Source organism: Oncorhynchus keta, unplaced genomic scaffold (assembly GCF_023373465.1).
Source record: "Oncorhynchus keta strain PuntledgeMale-10-30-2019 unplaced genomic scaffold, Oket_V2 Un_scaffold_21901_pilon_pilon, whole genome shotgun sequence".
In the NCBI taxonomy this organism is placed as follows: domain Eukaryota; kingdom Metazoa; phylum Chordata; class Actinopteri; order Salmoniformes; family Salmonidae; genus Oncorhynchus; species Oncorhynchus keta.
The window spans coordinates 660,001-673,448 of NW_026290866.1; the positions used below are offsets into that span (position 1 = coordinate 660,001).

General features: G+C 47.5%; 1 protein-coding gene across 19 annotated transcripts in view; it reads right to left on the reverse strand.

Annotated features, from left to right (window-relative positions):
* Positions 1–12,930, reverse strand: part of nrcama (neuronal cell adhesion molecule a) — a 93,252-nt gene extending 80,322 nt beyond the window's left edge. For all 19 annotated transcript variants that reach the window (XM_052515233.1, XM_052515227.1, XM_052515235.1 and 16 more), the window contains exon 1: positions 12,849–12,930. The gene's annotated coding sequence lies outside the window, so the exon portion shown is untranslated. The remainder of the gene's footprint in view (positions 1–12,848) is intronic.
* Between the last annotated feature and the right edge of the window lie 518 nt (positions 12,931–13,448).

A 13,448-nucleotide genomic window follows, 5' to 3' on the forward strand; every position in this document is an offset into this window, starting at 1 on the left:
ATGCCAGCTGCCCAGCATAGGGCACCCTGTCATCAGCACCTGGCTCTGAGGAGCATTTCTCGGAGATGAGGCCTACCCCAAACTATTCATTAAAATTACATATTGTATTATGTCTCTGCTGTCAATCAGTTAAGCCTGTACTCCATTTAAATACTATTCATGGCCATGGCCACACACACACACACACACACACACACACACACACACACACACACACAGGTTAAAGGTTACAGGATTACAGGGTAGAGGTTAAAGGTTACAGGATTACAGGGTAGAGGTTAAAGGTTACAGGATTACAGGGTAGAGGTTAAATGTTACAGGGTTACAGGATTACAGGGTGGAGGTTAAAGGTTACAGGGTTACAGGATTACAGGGTAGAGGTTAAAGGTTACAGGGTTACAGGATTACAGGGTAGAGGTTACAGGGTTACAGGCCTCTGCTCTGTTAGATGGAAAACCATCTCACTGAATTACTATTGCAGACACACATTCAACATTCACAAATAAGCAAATCTCATGCACACGCACACACAGATTGGAGCATTCAGCATTCAGACACAGTGAAACCCATCTCTGCACACACAGATTGGAGCATTCAGCATTCAGACACAGTGAAACCCATCTCTGCACACACAGATTGGAGCATTCAGCATTCAGACACAGTGAAACCCATCTCTGCACACACAGATTGGAGCATTCAGCATTCAGACACGGTGAAACCCATCTCTACACACACACTCCCAGTATTTGTAATACAGACAACAATAGCTGTGACAGTGGGAAAAATAACAGCTTTTATCCAGGATGTCATATCGCACATAGAGATGCACATAGGAATGACATATCTGGTGTGATAAATAACAGCAGACTGGAGTGTTCAGAGGTATGCCACCATTGTGATGTTGAGCAAATATACAATACTTCATACCATACCAATAAAACCCTTTTAAATGAAAAAACATAACATTCATACTAGTCAGATGTCAACTTCTGGAACAAATGACACCCAGCACACCCACAGTGCCGTGGCAACTGATGGTGTGTGTGCATTGTATGCATTGCCCCCTCAGGAGGGGAGAACTTGAAATGTCTCAAGGCAGAAAGAAAAACAACAACAAACTCACTGCCAAAGAATGAGCCTGCCAATCAAATGCCTAGAGATGGAAGAGCCTGCCAATCAAATGCCTGGAGATGGAAGAGCCTGCCAATCAAATGCCTGGAGATGGAAGAGCCTGCCAATCAAATGCCTGGAGATGGAAGAGCCTGCCAATCAAATGCCTGGAGATGGAAGAGCCTGCCAATCAAATGCTTGGAGATGGAAGAGCCTGCCAATCAAATGCCTGGAGATGGAAGAGCCTGCCAATCAAATGCTTGGAGATGGAAGAGCCTGCCAATCAAATGCTTGGAGATGGAAGAGCCTGCCAATCAAATGCCTGGAGATGGAAGAGCCTGCCAATCAAATGCTTGGAGATGGAAGAGCCTGCCAATCAAATGCTTGGAGATGGAAGAGCCTGCAATTAAATGCCTGGAGATGGAAGAGCCTGCCAATCAAATGCTTGGAGATGGAAGAGCCTGCCAATCAAATGCTTATTGGAGATGGAAGAGCCTGCCAATCAAATGCTTATTGGAGATGGATAGAGCCTTATTGGTCAAATGCTTGGAGATGGAATAGTTTAGCCAAGTCAAATGCTTGGAGATGGTCATAGTTTAGATTATACTGTAGTCTTTATACCTGGTCATAGTCATTGGATACAGACCTTATACTGTAGTCTTTATACCTAGAGACTATCATTACCACTACAGACCTTACACTGTAGTCTTTATACCTAGAGACTATCATTACCACTACAGACCTAGATATAGTTAGTATGCTTATTGGTCATAGTATGGATATAGTTAGTATGCTTATTGGTCATAGTATAGATATAGTTAGTATGCTTATTGGTCATAGTTTGGATATAGTTAGTATGCTTATTGGTCATAGTATGGATATAGTTAGTATGCTTATTGGTCATAGTATGGATATAGTTAGTATGCTTATTGGTCATAGTTTAGATATAGTTAGTATGCTTATTGGTCATAGTATGGATATAGTTAGTATGCTTATTGGTCATAGTTTAGATATAGTTAGTATGCTTATTGGTCATAGTTTAGATATAGTTACTACGCTGGGCCAATTGTGCGCCACCCTATTGCACTCCCAATCACAGCTGGTTGTGACACAGCCTGAAATCGAACCAGGGTCTGTAGTGACGCCTCTAGCACTGAGATGCAGTGCCTTAGACCGCTGCGCCACTCGGGAGCCACAACTTTTGTGAGGTTTCCAACGTTTCTGACACCTTAAGACATATACATTCTTCCATTTAGTTCCGCCATTAATTCCCCATACTGTCGACCGGTCCGTGTGTTGTTCTGTAGGAGAGGCACAGTGGGGAGATGATTGATGCGATTACAATATGAACTGGGGCCTGCTATTACAGAGCAGCATGGAGGACTCAAACGAAACGAGTACTGTACTGTACACACAAACATGTTTGTGTGTGTACACACAAGGACATCTTGCTGCCTTTTATTCGGCCCTGCAAGCAATTCCATGTGAATAAATAGTGAATGAATAGTGAATGAATAGTGAATAAATAGTGAATGAATAGTGAATGAATAGTGAATGAATAGTGAATAAATAGTGAATGAATAGTGAATGAATAGTGAATGAATAGTGAATGAATAGTGAATGAATAGTGAATGAATAGTGAATGAATAGTGAATAAATAGTGAATGAATAGTGAATGAATAGTGAATGAATAGTGAATGAATAGTGAATGAATAAATAGTGAATGAATAGTGAATGAATAGTGAATAAATAGTGAATGAATAGTGAATGAATAGTGAATGAATAGTGAATGAATAGTGAATAAATAGTGGGCCACTTGGACACCATATTAAAAAAAGGCTTTTAGTTCAGTCTCCGCTCTGGCCAACTCAGTAGGTCCTGAGTGCTAAAATAAAACTACTCACAGACGATAAACAAACACAATTACTTATTTTTTGTTAATATGACAAGTGTGTGTTTTTATGCTAATGTTCATTGTCTTCCAGCCCATTCTGTATAGTGAGCACTAAGCAGCCGGATTGAGACAGTGGCTGTCACTACATTAAGAACACTGCTTGTGTGTTGGTCTGTATGGTGAGCACTAAGCAGCCGGATTGAGACAGTGGCTGTCACTACATTAAGAACACTGCTTGTGTGTTGGTCTGTATGGTGAGCACTAAGCAGCCGGATTGAGACAGTGGCTGTCACTACATTAAGAACACTGCTTGTGTGTTGGTCTGTATGGGAGCTTTACAGACTCTATGATGTGTCCATATGGATGTATGGAGGCCCCTTCTCATACTCCCCCGGGTCTCCCACTCTGTTTGTTTAGGCCTCCATTCACATGCTAATGCCCTGCCCACAGCAGCAGAGTCCACAGACACTGGTCTGAGACACACAGAGAGGAGAGCCACACTGGTGTCACAAGGTGGAAGGTCTATTGATTGTTCTCATGTGTGAGTGTCAGCCGCACACACATGCATGAGGAGGTGCGGACGTATGCAGACACACAGTCACACTAAATGCCCCCACACACACACACACACACACACACGTCTGCACACACACACATGACACGATGCCAAGCACGTGTACCAACAGTGAGACTCTGACTTCAGTTCTCATTCAATTTGACCCATAGTATATCATATTGGTCAGGGAGAGTTTGAACACTAAGAACTGCTTTTGATGGGAAATGTAGTCAATTTTCTGCCCAGTGACACTTTGGGTAAGTGAGACCTCAGGATCAAGAGCTGGGGAGTGAGCCGGAGTGCCACTTCCAAAATCACTACGCCGTGTCCATGGCAACGCTCTCTGGTCTACGAGTTCCTACTCTGTTACCAAGTGAACCTCCTCGATTGAACAGTAGCCAAGGAGAGGAGACACAAAGAGACACTAACACAGCCATCTTTATGACAACTCTGAGAGGGAATTCAGTCGAAATGCAGCTCTTCAACACTCTGCTCTCAGTGAGACAGCTGGAGTTGGTTCAGACACTGAAGCAGCACCACTTGACTGAGTCAAAGAAGGCCGTGCACGCTCGTCTGAATCTGAGGAGAGCTGCACTAGCTACTTTAGGCTACAGTGCGGCAGGGTAGCCTAGTGGTTAGAGCGTTGGACTAGTAACCGGAAGCTGACAAGGTACAAATCTGTCGTTCTGCCCCTGAACAGGCAGTTAACCCACTGTTCCTAGGCTGTCATTGAAAATAAGAATTTGTTCTGAACTGACTTGCCTTGTTAAATAAAGGTAAAAATAAAAATGTGTCACTTCTTCAGGACTAATGCTTTGCCAGTTGCTGTATAAAGATAAGGGGTAACATTTCTTAATCCACGGGGAAATATGCCGCTATTCACACAGCGATCACTGGAGTATAAAGGTAAGTATTATTTACAGACACTCATTTGTTCTGCAGACAATAGAAAGTTAACACTTTTCCTTCACATCAGAGTAAAAAGAGACAGTTTAAGCCTCAGGGAAAATGTGGCGTTAAGCAAAACACCTTCCATTGATTTACTGACTCCTGGATGTAGGGATGTCAAACATATTATACACTTTCCTCTGGACGTACAAGGTGAGTAAAGATATGCTGCTTTTACTGATCGGATCTCTCATGGTACTGTATGTTGATTCAATTTGTATCCACACAGAAAAAACATGACAACAAATGACACCAACACACACAGACTACACCACCACCTCTTGTTAGGAAACCAAGCTTCACAGTCTCCTTGTTGAACTAGGCCTCTGACCGGATTGTGATCCTAGTGTGGCTTTGTGTCCCAGTTCAAATCAATGACCTCAGCCCTTTCACTCACACACAGCCTGCCTATTGATGGCTGGATGGTGTCAGACATTCTAGAAGCATCCACACAATCCTCTGGTCTTTCTCTACGGGGCTCTGTCTCTGTTCTGTGGGGCTTTGGGATAATGCTGATGGTCAGCACACGGCCACACAGGCCTCCCCACAGACCTATTGTGAAACCATGTTGTTGACGTGCTGGTTCCACTGACACTGCAAGGGTGGAGGGATGGAGAGGGTGGAGGGATGGAGGGGTGGAGGGATGGAGAGGGTGGAGGGGTGGAGGGATGGAGAGGGTGGAGGGATGGAGAGGGTGGAGGGATGGAGAGGGTGGAGGGATGGAGAGGGTGGAGGGATGGAGAGGGTGGAGGGATGGAGGGGTGGAGGGATGGAGAGGGTGGAGGGATGGAGAGGGTGGAGGGATGGAGAGGGTGGAGGGATGGAGGGATGGATGGAGGGTGGAGGGATGGAGAGGGTGGAGGGATGGAGGGATGGAGAGGGTGGAGGGATGGAGAGGGTGGAGGGATGGAGAGGGTGGAGGGATGGAGAGGGATGGAGAGGGTGGAGGGATGGAGGGGTGGAGGGTGGAGGGATGGAGAGGGTGGAGGGATGGATGGAGAGGGTGGAGGGATGGAGAGGGTGGAGGGATGGAGAGGGTGGAGGGATGGGGGGATGGAGGGGGGATGGAGAGGGTGGAGGGATGGAGAGGGTGGAGGGATGGAGGGGTGGAGGGATGGAGAGGGTGGAGGGATGGAGAGGGTGGAGGGATGGAGGGATGGAGGGGTGGAGGGATGGAGGGGTGGAGGGATGGAGAGGGTGGAGGGATGGAGAGGGTGGAGGGATGGAGGGGTGGAGGGATGGAGAGGGTGGAGGGATGGAGGGGTGGAGGGGTGGAGAGGGTGGAGGGATGGAGAGGGTGGAGGGATGGAGGGGTGGAGGGATGGAGAGGGTGGAGGGATGGAGAGGGTGGAGGGATGGAGAGGGTGGAGGGATGGAGGGAGGGGGGAGGGATGGAGGGTGGAGGGATGGAGAGGGTGGAGGGATGGAGAGGGTGGAGGGATGGAGAGGGTGGGGTGGAGGGATGGAGAGGGTGGAGGGATGGAGAGGGTGGAGGGATGGAGAGGGTGGAGGGATGGAGGGGTGGAGGGATGGAGAGGGTGGAGGGATGGAGAGGGTGGAGGGATGGAGAGGGTGGATGGAGGGGTGGAGGGATGGAGAGATGGAGGGGGTGGAGAGGGTGGAGGGATGGAGAGGGTGGAGGGATGGAGAGGGTGGAGGGATGGAGAGGGTGGAGGGTGGAGAGGGATGGAGAGGGTGTAGGGAGGGGGTGAGGGATGGAGAGGGTGGAGGGATGGAGAGGGTGGGAGGGATGGAGAGGGTGGAGGGATGGAGGGATGGAGAGGGTGGAGGGATGGAGAGGGTGGAGGGATGGAGGAGGGATGGAGAGGGTGGAGGGATGGAGAGGGTGGAGGGATGGAGAGGGTGGAGGGATGGAGAGGGTGGAGGGATGGAGAGGGTGGAGGGATGGAGGGTGGAGGGATGGAGAGGGTGGAGGGATGGAGAGGTGGAGGGATGGAGGGGTGGATGGAGAGGGTGGAGGGGTGGAGAGGGTGGAGGGATGGAGAGGGTGGAGGGATAGAGGGTGGAGAGGGTGGAGGGTGGAGGGTGGAGAGGGTGGAGAGGGTGGAGTGGAGAGAGGGTGGAGGGGGGAGGGTGGAGGGGTGGAGAGATGGAGGGATGGAGAGGGTGGAGAGATGGAGGGATGGAGAGGGTGGAGGGATGGAGGGGTGGAGGGGTGGAGAGGGTGGAGAGGGTGGAGGGGTGGAGAGGGTAGAGGGGTGGAGGGATGGAGGGGTGGAGAGGGTGGAGGGATGGAGGGGTGGAGGGATGGAGGGGTGGAGGGGTAGGGAGAGGGAGATGGAGAGGGTGGAGGGATGGAAGGATGGAGGGATGGACGGGTGGAGGGATGGAGAGGGTGGAGAGGGTAGAGGGGTGGAGGGGTGGAGGGATGGAGAGGGTGGAGGGATGGAGAGGGTGGAGGGATGGAGGGGGTGGAGGGATGGAGGGGTGGAGGGATGGAGAGGGTGGAGAGGGTGGAGGGGTGGAGAGGGTAGAGGGGTGGAGGGGTGGATGGATGGAGGGGTGGAGGGATGGAGAGGGTGGAGGGATGGAGGGGTGGAGAGATGGAGGGATGGAGAGGGTGGAGAGATGGAGGGAAGGAGGGATGGAGGGGTGGAGAGGGTGGAGGGATGGGGAGGGTGGAGGGATGGAGGGGTGGAGGGATGGAGGGGTGGAGGGATGGAGGGATGGAGGGATGGAGGGGAGGAGGGATGGAGGGGTGGAGAGGGTGGAGAGGGTGGAGTATTTGATTTCAAATACTTTATCTGGGCTTCTTACTCTCTGCAGTGAGAAGGCTCCTACCCTCTGCAGTGAGAAGGCTCCTACCCTCTGCAGTGAGAAGGCTCCTACCCTCTGCAGTGAGAAGGCTCCTACCCTCTGCAGTGAGAAGGCTCCTACCCTCTGCAGTGAGAAGGCTCCTACCCTCTACAGTGAAAAGGCTCCGACCCTCTACAGTGAGAAGGCTCCTACCCTCTACAGTGAGAAGGCTCCTACTGTATCAGTGGGAGTTTACAGCATGGTGCTACACTGGACTATGATGGGGCATGTGTGTAACAGTCCAGGTATCGAACCCCGGTCGTCTGTTTTAAAGTATATATATATATTTTACCTTTATATAACCAGGTAGGCTAGTTGAGAACAAGTTCTCATTTACAACTGTGATCTGGCCAAGATAAAGCAAAGCAGTTCGACACATACAACACAGAGTTACACATGGAATAAACAAACATACAGTCAATAAAACAGTAGAAAAATCTATAAACAGCATGTGCAAATGAGGTAGGATAAGGGAGGTAAGGCAATAAATAGGTCATGGTGGCAAAATGAATTACAATATAGCAATTAAACACTGGAATGGTAGATGTGCAGAGGATGAATGTGCAAGTTGAGATACTGGGGTGCAAAGGAGCAAGATAAATAAATAAATACAGTATGGGGATGAGGTAGATTGGATGGGCTATTTAGAGATGAAATGTGTACAGGTGCAGTGATCTGTGAGCTGCTCTGACAGCTGGTGCTTAAAGATAGTGAGGGAGGTAAGAGTCTCCTGCTTCATTGGCAGCAGAGAACTGGAAGGAGAGGCGGCCAAAGGAAGAATTGGCTTTGGGGGTGACCAGTGAGTTATACCTGCTGGAGCGCGTGCTACGGGTGGGTGCTGCTATGGTGATCAGTGAGCTGAGAAAATATATATAATTTTTTTTACCTTTATTTAACGAGGCAAGTCAGTTAAGAACAATTTCTTATTGGAGGCAGGGCTTTACCTAGCAGAGACTTGTAGATGACCTGGAGCCAGTGGGTTTGGCGACGAGTATGAAGCGAGCGCCAGCTAACGAGAGCATACAGGTCGCAGTGGTGGCTTTGGTGACAAAATGGATGGCACTGTGATAGACTGCATCCAATTTGTTGAGTAGAGTGTTGGAGGCTATTTTCTCTGTGTGCCTCACAACCATGTTAGACCATGTTATCCCTCTGAGCTAAAGCCTACATATATCTATTAAAAGCTCAGGTTAGGCTTCATGTGAACGGACAATAGTTCACCAAAGATGGAACAGCCTCCATGAGGAGAAACAAGAGATATTGGGTGGATTATACTGCAGTGGTCTCTCACCTCTCATCACACACACACACAGGCAGCAGGTCTTTCTTCACACATACTGTACGCACGCGCACGCACGCACGCGCACACACACACACACACACACACACACACACACACACACACACACACACACACAGGCAGCACACACACACACACACACACACACACACACACACACACACACACACACACACACACACACACACACACACACACACACACACACACACACACACACACACACACACACGGGCAGCAGGTCTGTTCTCACCAGGTGAGAGGACAATGTGATTACCCAGCATGCATTGGAGGAGGCGTTATGAGGGAGAGTGGAAACATGGCAGGTCTGAGATTCACTTCCCATCAGGTCACAGAGCCTAGATCACACAGACACACACACTAACACACACACACACAGACACACACACACTAACACACAGACACACAGACACACACACACACAGACACACACACACACAGAAAAGGCTGGAGGAGAGCTTGTCAGATGCAGCATAGTATTATGTAACAAAGTACAATGTTATCTGAATCCATAAGTGTCCGTACTGTGTCCTACCAATCTTACAATCTATTCAGCATTTATTACAATACAACCTGCTTACTGGCCAGTAATGACTAGAGAGGTACAGTGACTGGACACCTCGTAGTACACATATGAATGGACTTTTAGTGCTTAATAATATAATTATCATTATAGGGATGGAGGGATTACTGTGTGGGGATTGGACCTCTCTTCTCTCCAGCCCCCCTCTCAGGGGCTATCCCCTGATTCTCCTCTATCCTTGATTTCTGCCAGGGATTGACCCTGATTCCCCCCTCCACCTCCTCACCCACCTCCACCTTTCCCCTCATCCACCTCCACCCCATCACCCGACCCCCACCCTCACCCACCCCCATCACCCTGCCCCCTCATCCACCTCCTGCCCCCTCACCCACATCCTGTCCCCTCACCCACCTCCACCCCATCACCCACCACCCCCCTCCCTCAGACTACTCATCCTGCCTGATGAACAGATGGAGGGATGAAGGATAGGGGGATGCCAATTCACACTGGTCCTCCCGGCCATCCTCCTGTCCATTCATCCTTACCATCCCAGCAGAGAGAGAGAGAGAATGGGGGATGTGTCAGGTGGACTGGGGATCGTGGACACGGTCTCTATGTGGAACGACCAGTGGCAGCAGCATTTAGCATGTTAATACTGTAACCACAAAGGTCTAACAGCTATGCTCTGAAGGTCTCTCGCACACACACACACACACACACACACACACACACACACACACACACACACACACACACACACACACACACACACACACACACACACACACACACACACACACACACACACACACACACACACACACACACACACACACACACACACACACACACACACACACACAGTGGAAGGTGGGTTACTGGTGCCATAGTAACTCATGTCGTTGTTAAACACAGTGTCACGCTCCGAGGCTCTGAGGCCACGTGTATCTGTTCATCAATAGCTTTTACCTCCCAGTGTGATGCCACTGCATATCAATGAAATCCAATGAGATCTACCCAGATTGGCCATCGGTATTTATAGCCACCGATCAACACAACACAGAGCAGTTGAGAGAGAGAATGTATATTGATCTGGAAACCTGCAGAGAAAGGATGGTGCTAAACAGAAACACATTTCTTTGTGTGTATTTGTTGACGTCAATGTAAGTGAGACACTAACAGCTCGTAATAAAGTGTTACGTTATTTCAGGAATCCACCATTTCTGCTTTTAAAAAGATCAATAACTCAATAAAACACAACTAGTGAAAGTACTGAGTGACAACTGTTGATGTACTTTAAAAGACAGACTATTAGTCCCCAACAACATGACTCCATAACAGACTGAACTAGGGTCCATGATTAAAAGCTATTTTTGGGACTTCATTTTTCCTCCAAACCACTGTGCCCTTTAAGAGAAAGGGAATTGGTGCGTACGCTGTAACATCATAATGTTGAAATGCCCACAGTAGCCTGAGGAGTGGGCCTTATCTGGTGTGGATTGACTGACTAGACCAGATTCACATCAAAGGCATACACTGTGTTATACTGTAAGTTCATTAGTGTCTGATTCTGTTCCCTGTGGTGAACACACACACACACACACGCACGCACGCACGCACACACACACACACACACACACACACGCACACGCACACGCACACACACACACACACACACACACACACACACACACACACACACACACACACACACACGCACACACACGCACGCACACGCACACGCACGCACACAACACACACACACACACACACACACACACACACACACACACACACACACACACACACACACACACAGGGCCTGTATGGATTCACCCTGCAGGGTTCCTTCTCTGGCTGAGCCCATGGCCCCTGATGAGATGACCACAGACAAGTGATGGCCACAAAGCCAACGACCAGTAACCACCAAACAACCGGCCAGCAACCAACCAACAATAAACCCAACAACCTCTACTAAGAGACTGAGGCAAGGCAAGTGCACTCTCAGAAATAAAGTTCCATTTAGAACCATTTATCCTGTAGGAGAACCCTCTGAAAAAGTTCCATATAGAACCATTTGTCCTGTAGGAGAACCCTCTGAAAAAGTTCCATATATAACCATTTGTCCCTGTAGGAGAACCCCTGAAAAGTTCCATATAGAACCATTTGTTCCATATAGAACCATTTGTCCTGTAGGAGAACCCTCTGAAAAAGTTCCATATATAACCATTTGTCCCTGTAGGAGAACCCTCTGAAAAAGTTCCATATAGAACCATTTGTCCCTGTAGGAGAACCCTCTGAAAAAGTTCCATATAGAACCATTTGTCCTGTAGGAGAACCCTCTGAAAAAGTTATATATAGAACCATTTGTCCTGTAGGATAACCCTCTGAAAAAGTTCCATATAGAACCATTTGTCCCTGTAGGAGAACCCTCTGAAAAAGTTCCATTTAGAACCTTTTGTCCTGTAGGAGAGACCTCTGAAAAAGTGCCATATAGAACCATTTGTCCTGTAGGAGAACCCTCTAAAAAAGTTCCATATAGAACAATTTGTCCATGTAGGAGAACCCTCTGAAAAAGTTCCATATAGAACCATTTGTCCCTGTCGGAGAACCCTCTGAAAAAGTTCCATTTAGAACCTTTTGTCCTGTAGGAGAGACCTCTGAAAAAGTGCCATATAGAACCATTTGTCCTGTAGGAGAACCCTCTGAAAAAGTTCCATATAGAACAATTTGTCCATGTAGGAGAACCCTCTGAAAAAGTTTGAGATTGAACTATTTGTCTTTGTAGGAGAACCCTCCAGATAGAACTCTTGTTGGATCATATTGAACCCTTTTTGGTTCCATATAGAACCTCTGGTTCCACTGTAAAGGTTCTATTTTCAGACTTTTTTCAGAGGGTTCTCCTACAGGGACAAATGGTTTTACATATCACTCTTCCTTTCTGAGAATGTGGCAACTGGCACTGCAATGAATCCAGACACTGTATGTTCATACACTGAGTGGACAAAACATTAAGATTAACATGCTATTTAAATAACAGACTGACCAGGTGAATCCATTTGAAAGCTATGATCCCTTATTGATGTCACTTGATCCACTTCAATCAGTGTAGATGAAGGGGAGGAGACATGTTAAAGAAGGATTTGTAATCCTTGAGACATTTGAGACATGGACTGTGTGTGTGCCATTCAGAGGGTGAATGGGCAAGACAACATATTGAAGTGCCTTTGAACGTGGTATGGTAGTAGGTGCCACCAAGAACTGCAACGCTGCTGGGTTTTTCACACTAAACAGTTTCCTGAATGGTCCACCACCCAAAGGACATCCAGCCAATTTGACACAACTGTGGGAAGCATTGGAGTCAACATGGGCCAGCATCCCTGTGGAACGCTTTCCACACCTTGTAGAGTCCACGCCCAGAGGAATTGAGGCTGTTCTGAGGGCAAAACGGGGTGCAAGTCAATATTAGTAAGGTGCTCTTAATGTTTGGTCTACTCCGTGTATATGCCAGTAGTTAGGTAAGACCAGGACATACTGTACTGTCGTTTGGCAGCGCTGAGAGAAACATATAAAAGTGTAAATAAATATATTAAACAAATAAAATGTTAAGGAACATATTGATTCTCCCAACAAATAGAATCACTTTCAGCGATGGCAGATACTTAAAGGTTGCTCTTACCTATGGGGATCCAATCAAAGGGCTTTGTCCTCCAGTTGGATTCATCCACACACTCTGACTGCTGAGAAGGACTTCAGACCTGGAACACAAATGAATGAACGTTAGACACAAGCTTGGCCATCCCACCGTAATGCATCTGTCCTGACATAAAGGAAGAACCAGGAGAAGGGAAATGGCACAGAGGAATGTAAACATGCTGTAGTGTGAGGTGGTAAGGGTTGTAAAATGTACAGGGGTATCTAGTTCACATCGCATTTGTTCTGCATGCCCTAGAAATCAACTTTTTACAGATGTGGGATCTTAATTTGAGCCAGTTTGCTACAGCAGGAAAATAATCCTGCAGCAAGAGGAAATTTGGATTATTTTGTGGATTCTAATTAATTGTAGAGGATGATACATTTTTTCCTTAGAGCAAATCAAGTTTGATATTTAAAAGATCAAATCACAAACTTTAAAACTCAAATACACTACAAATGTGTAATTCCTATTGTGCAGGAACATTCTCAGCAACTTAAAGAGTCATCAAATAAAGATCCTACATCTGTACATGCAATAATGTCTTTCACCTGAGTGAAAAAAAAGACAAAAAATCTAACTTAA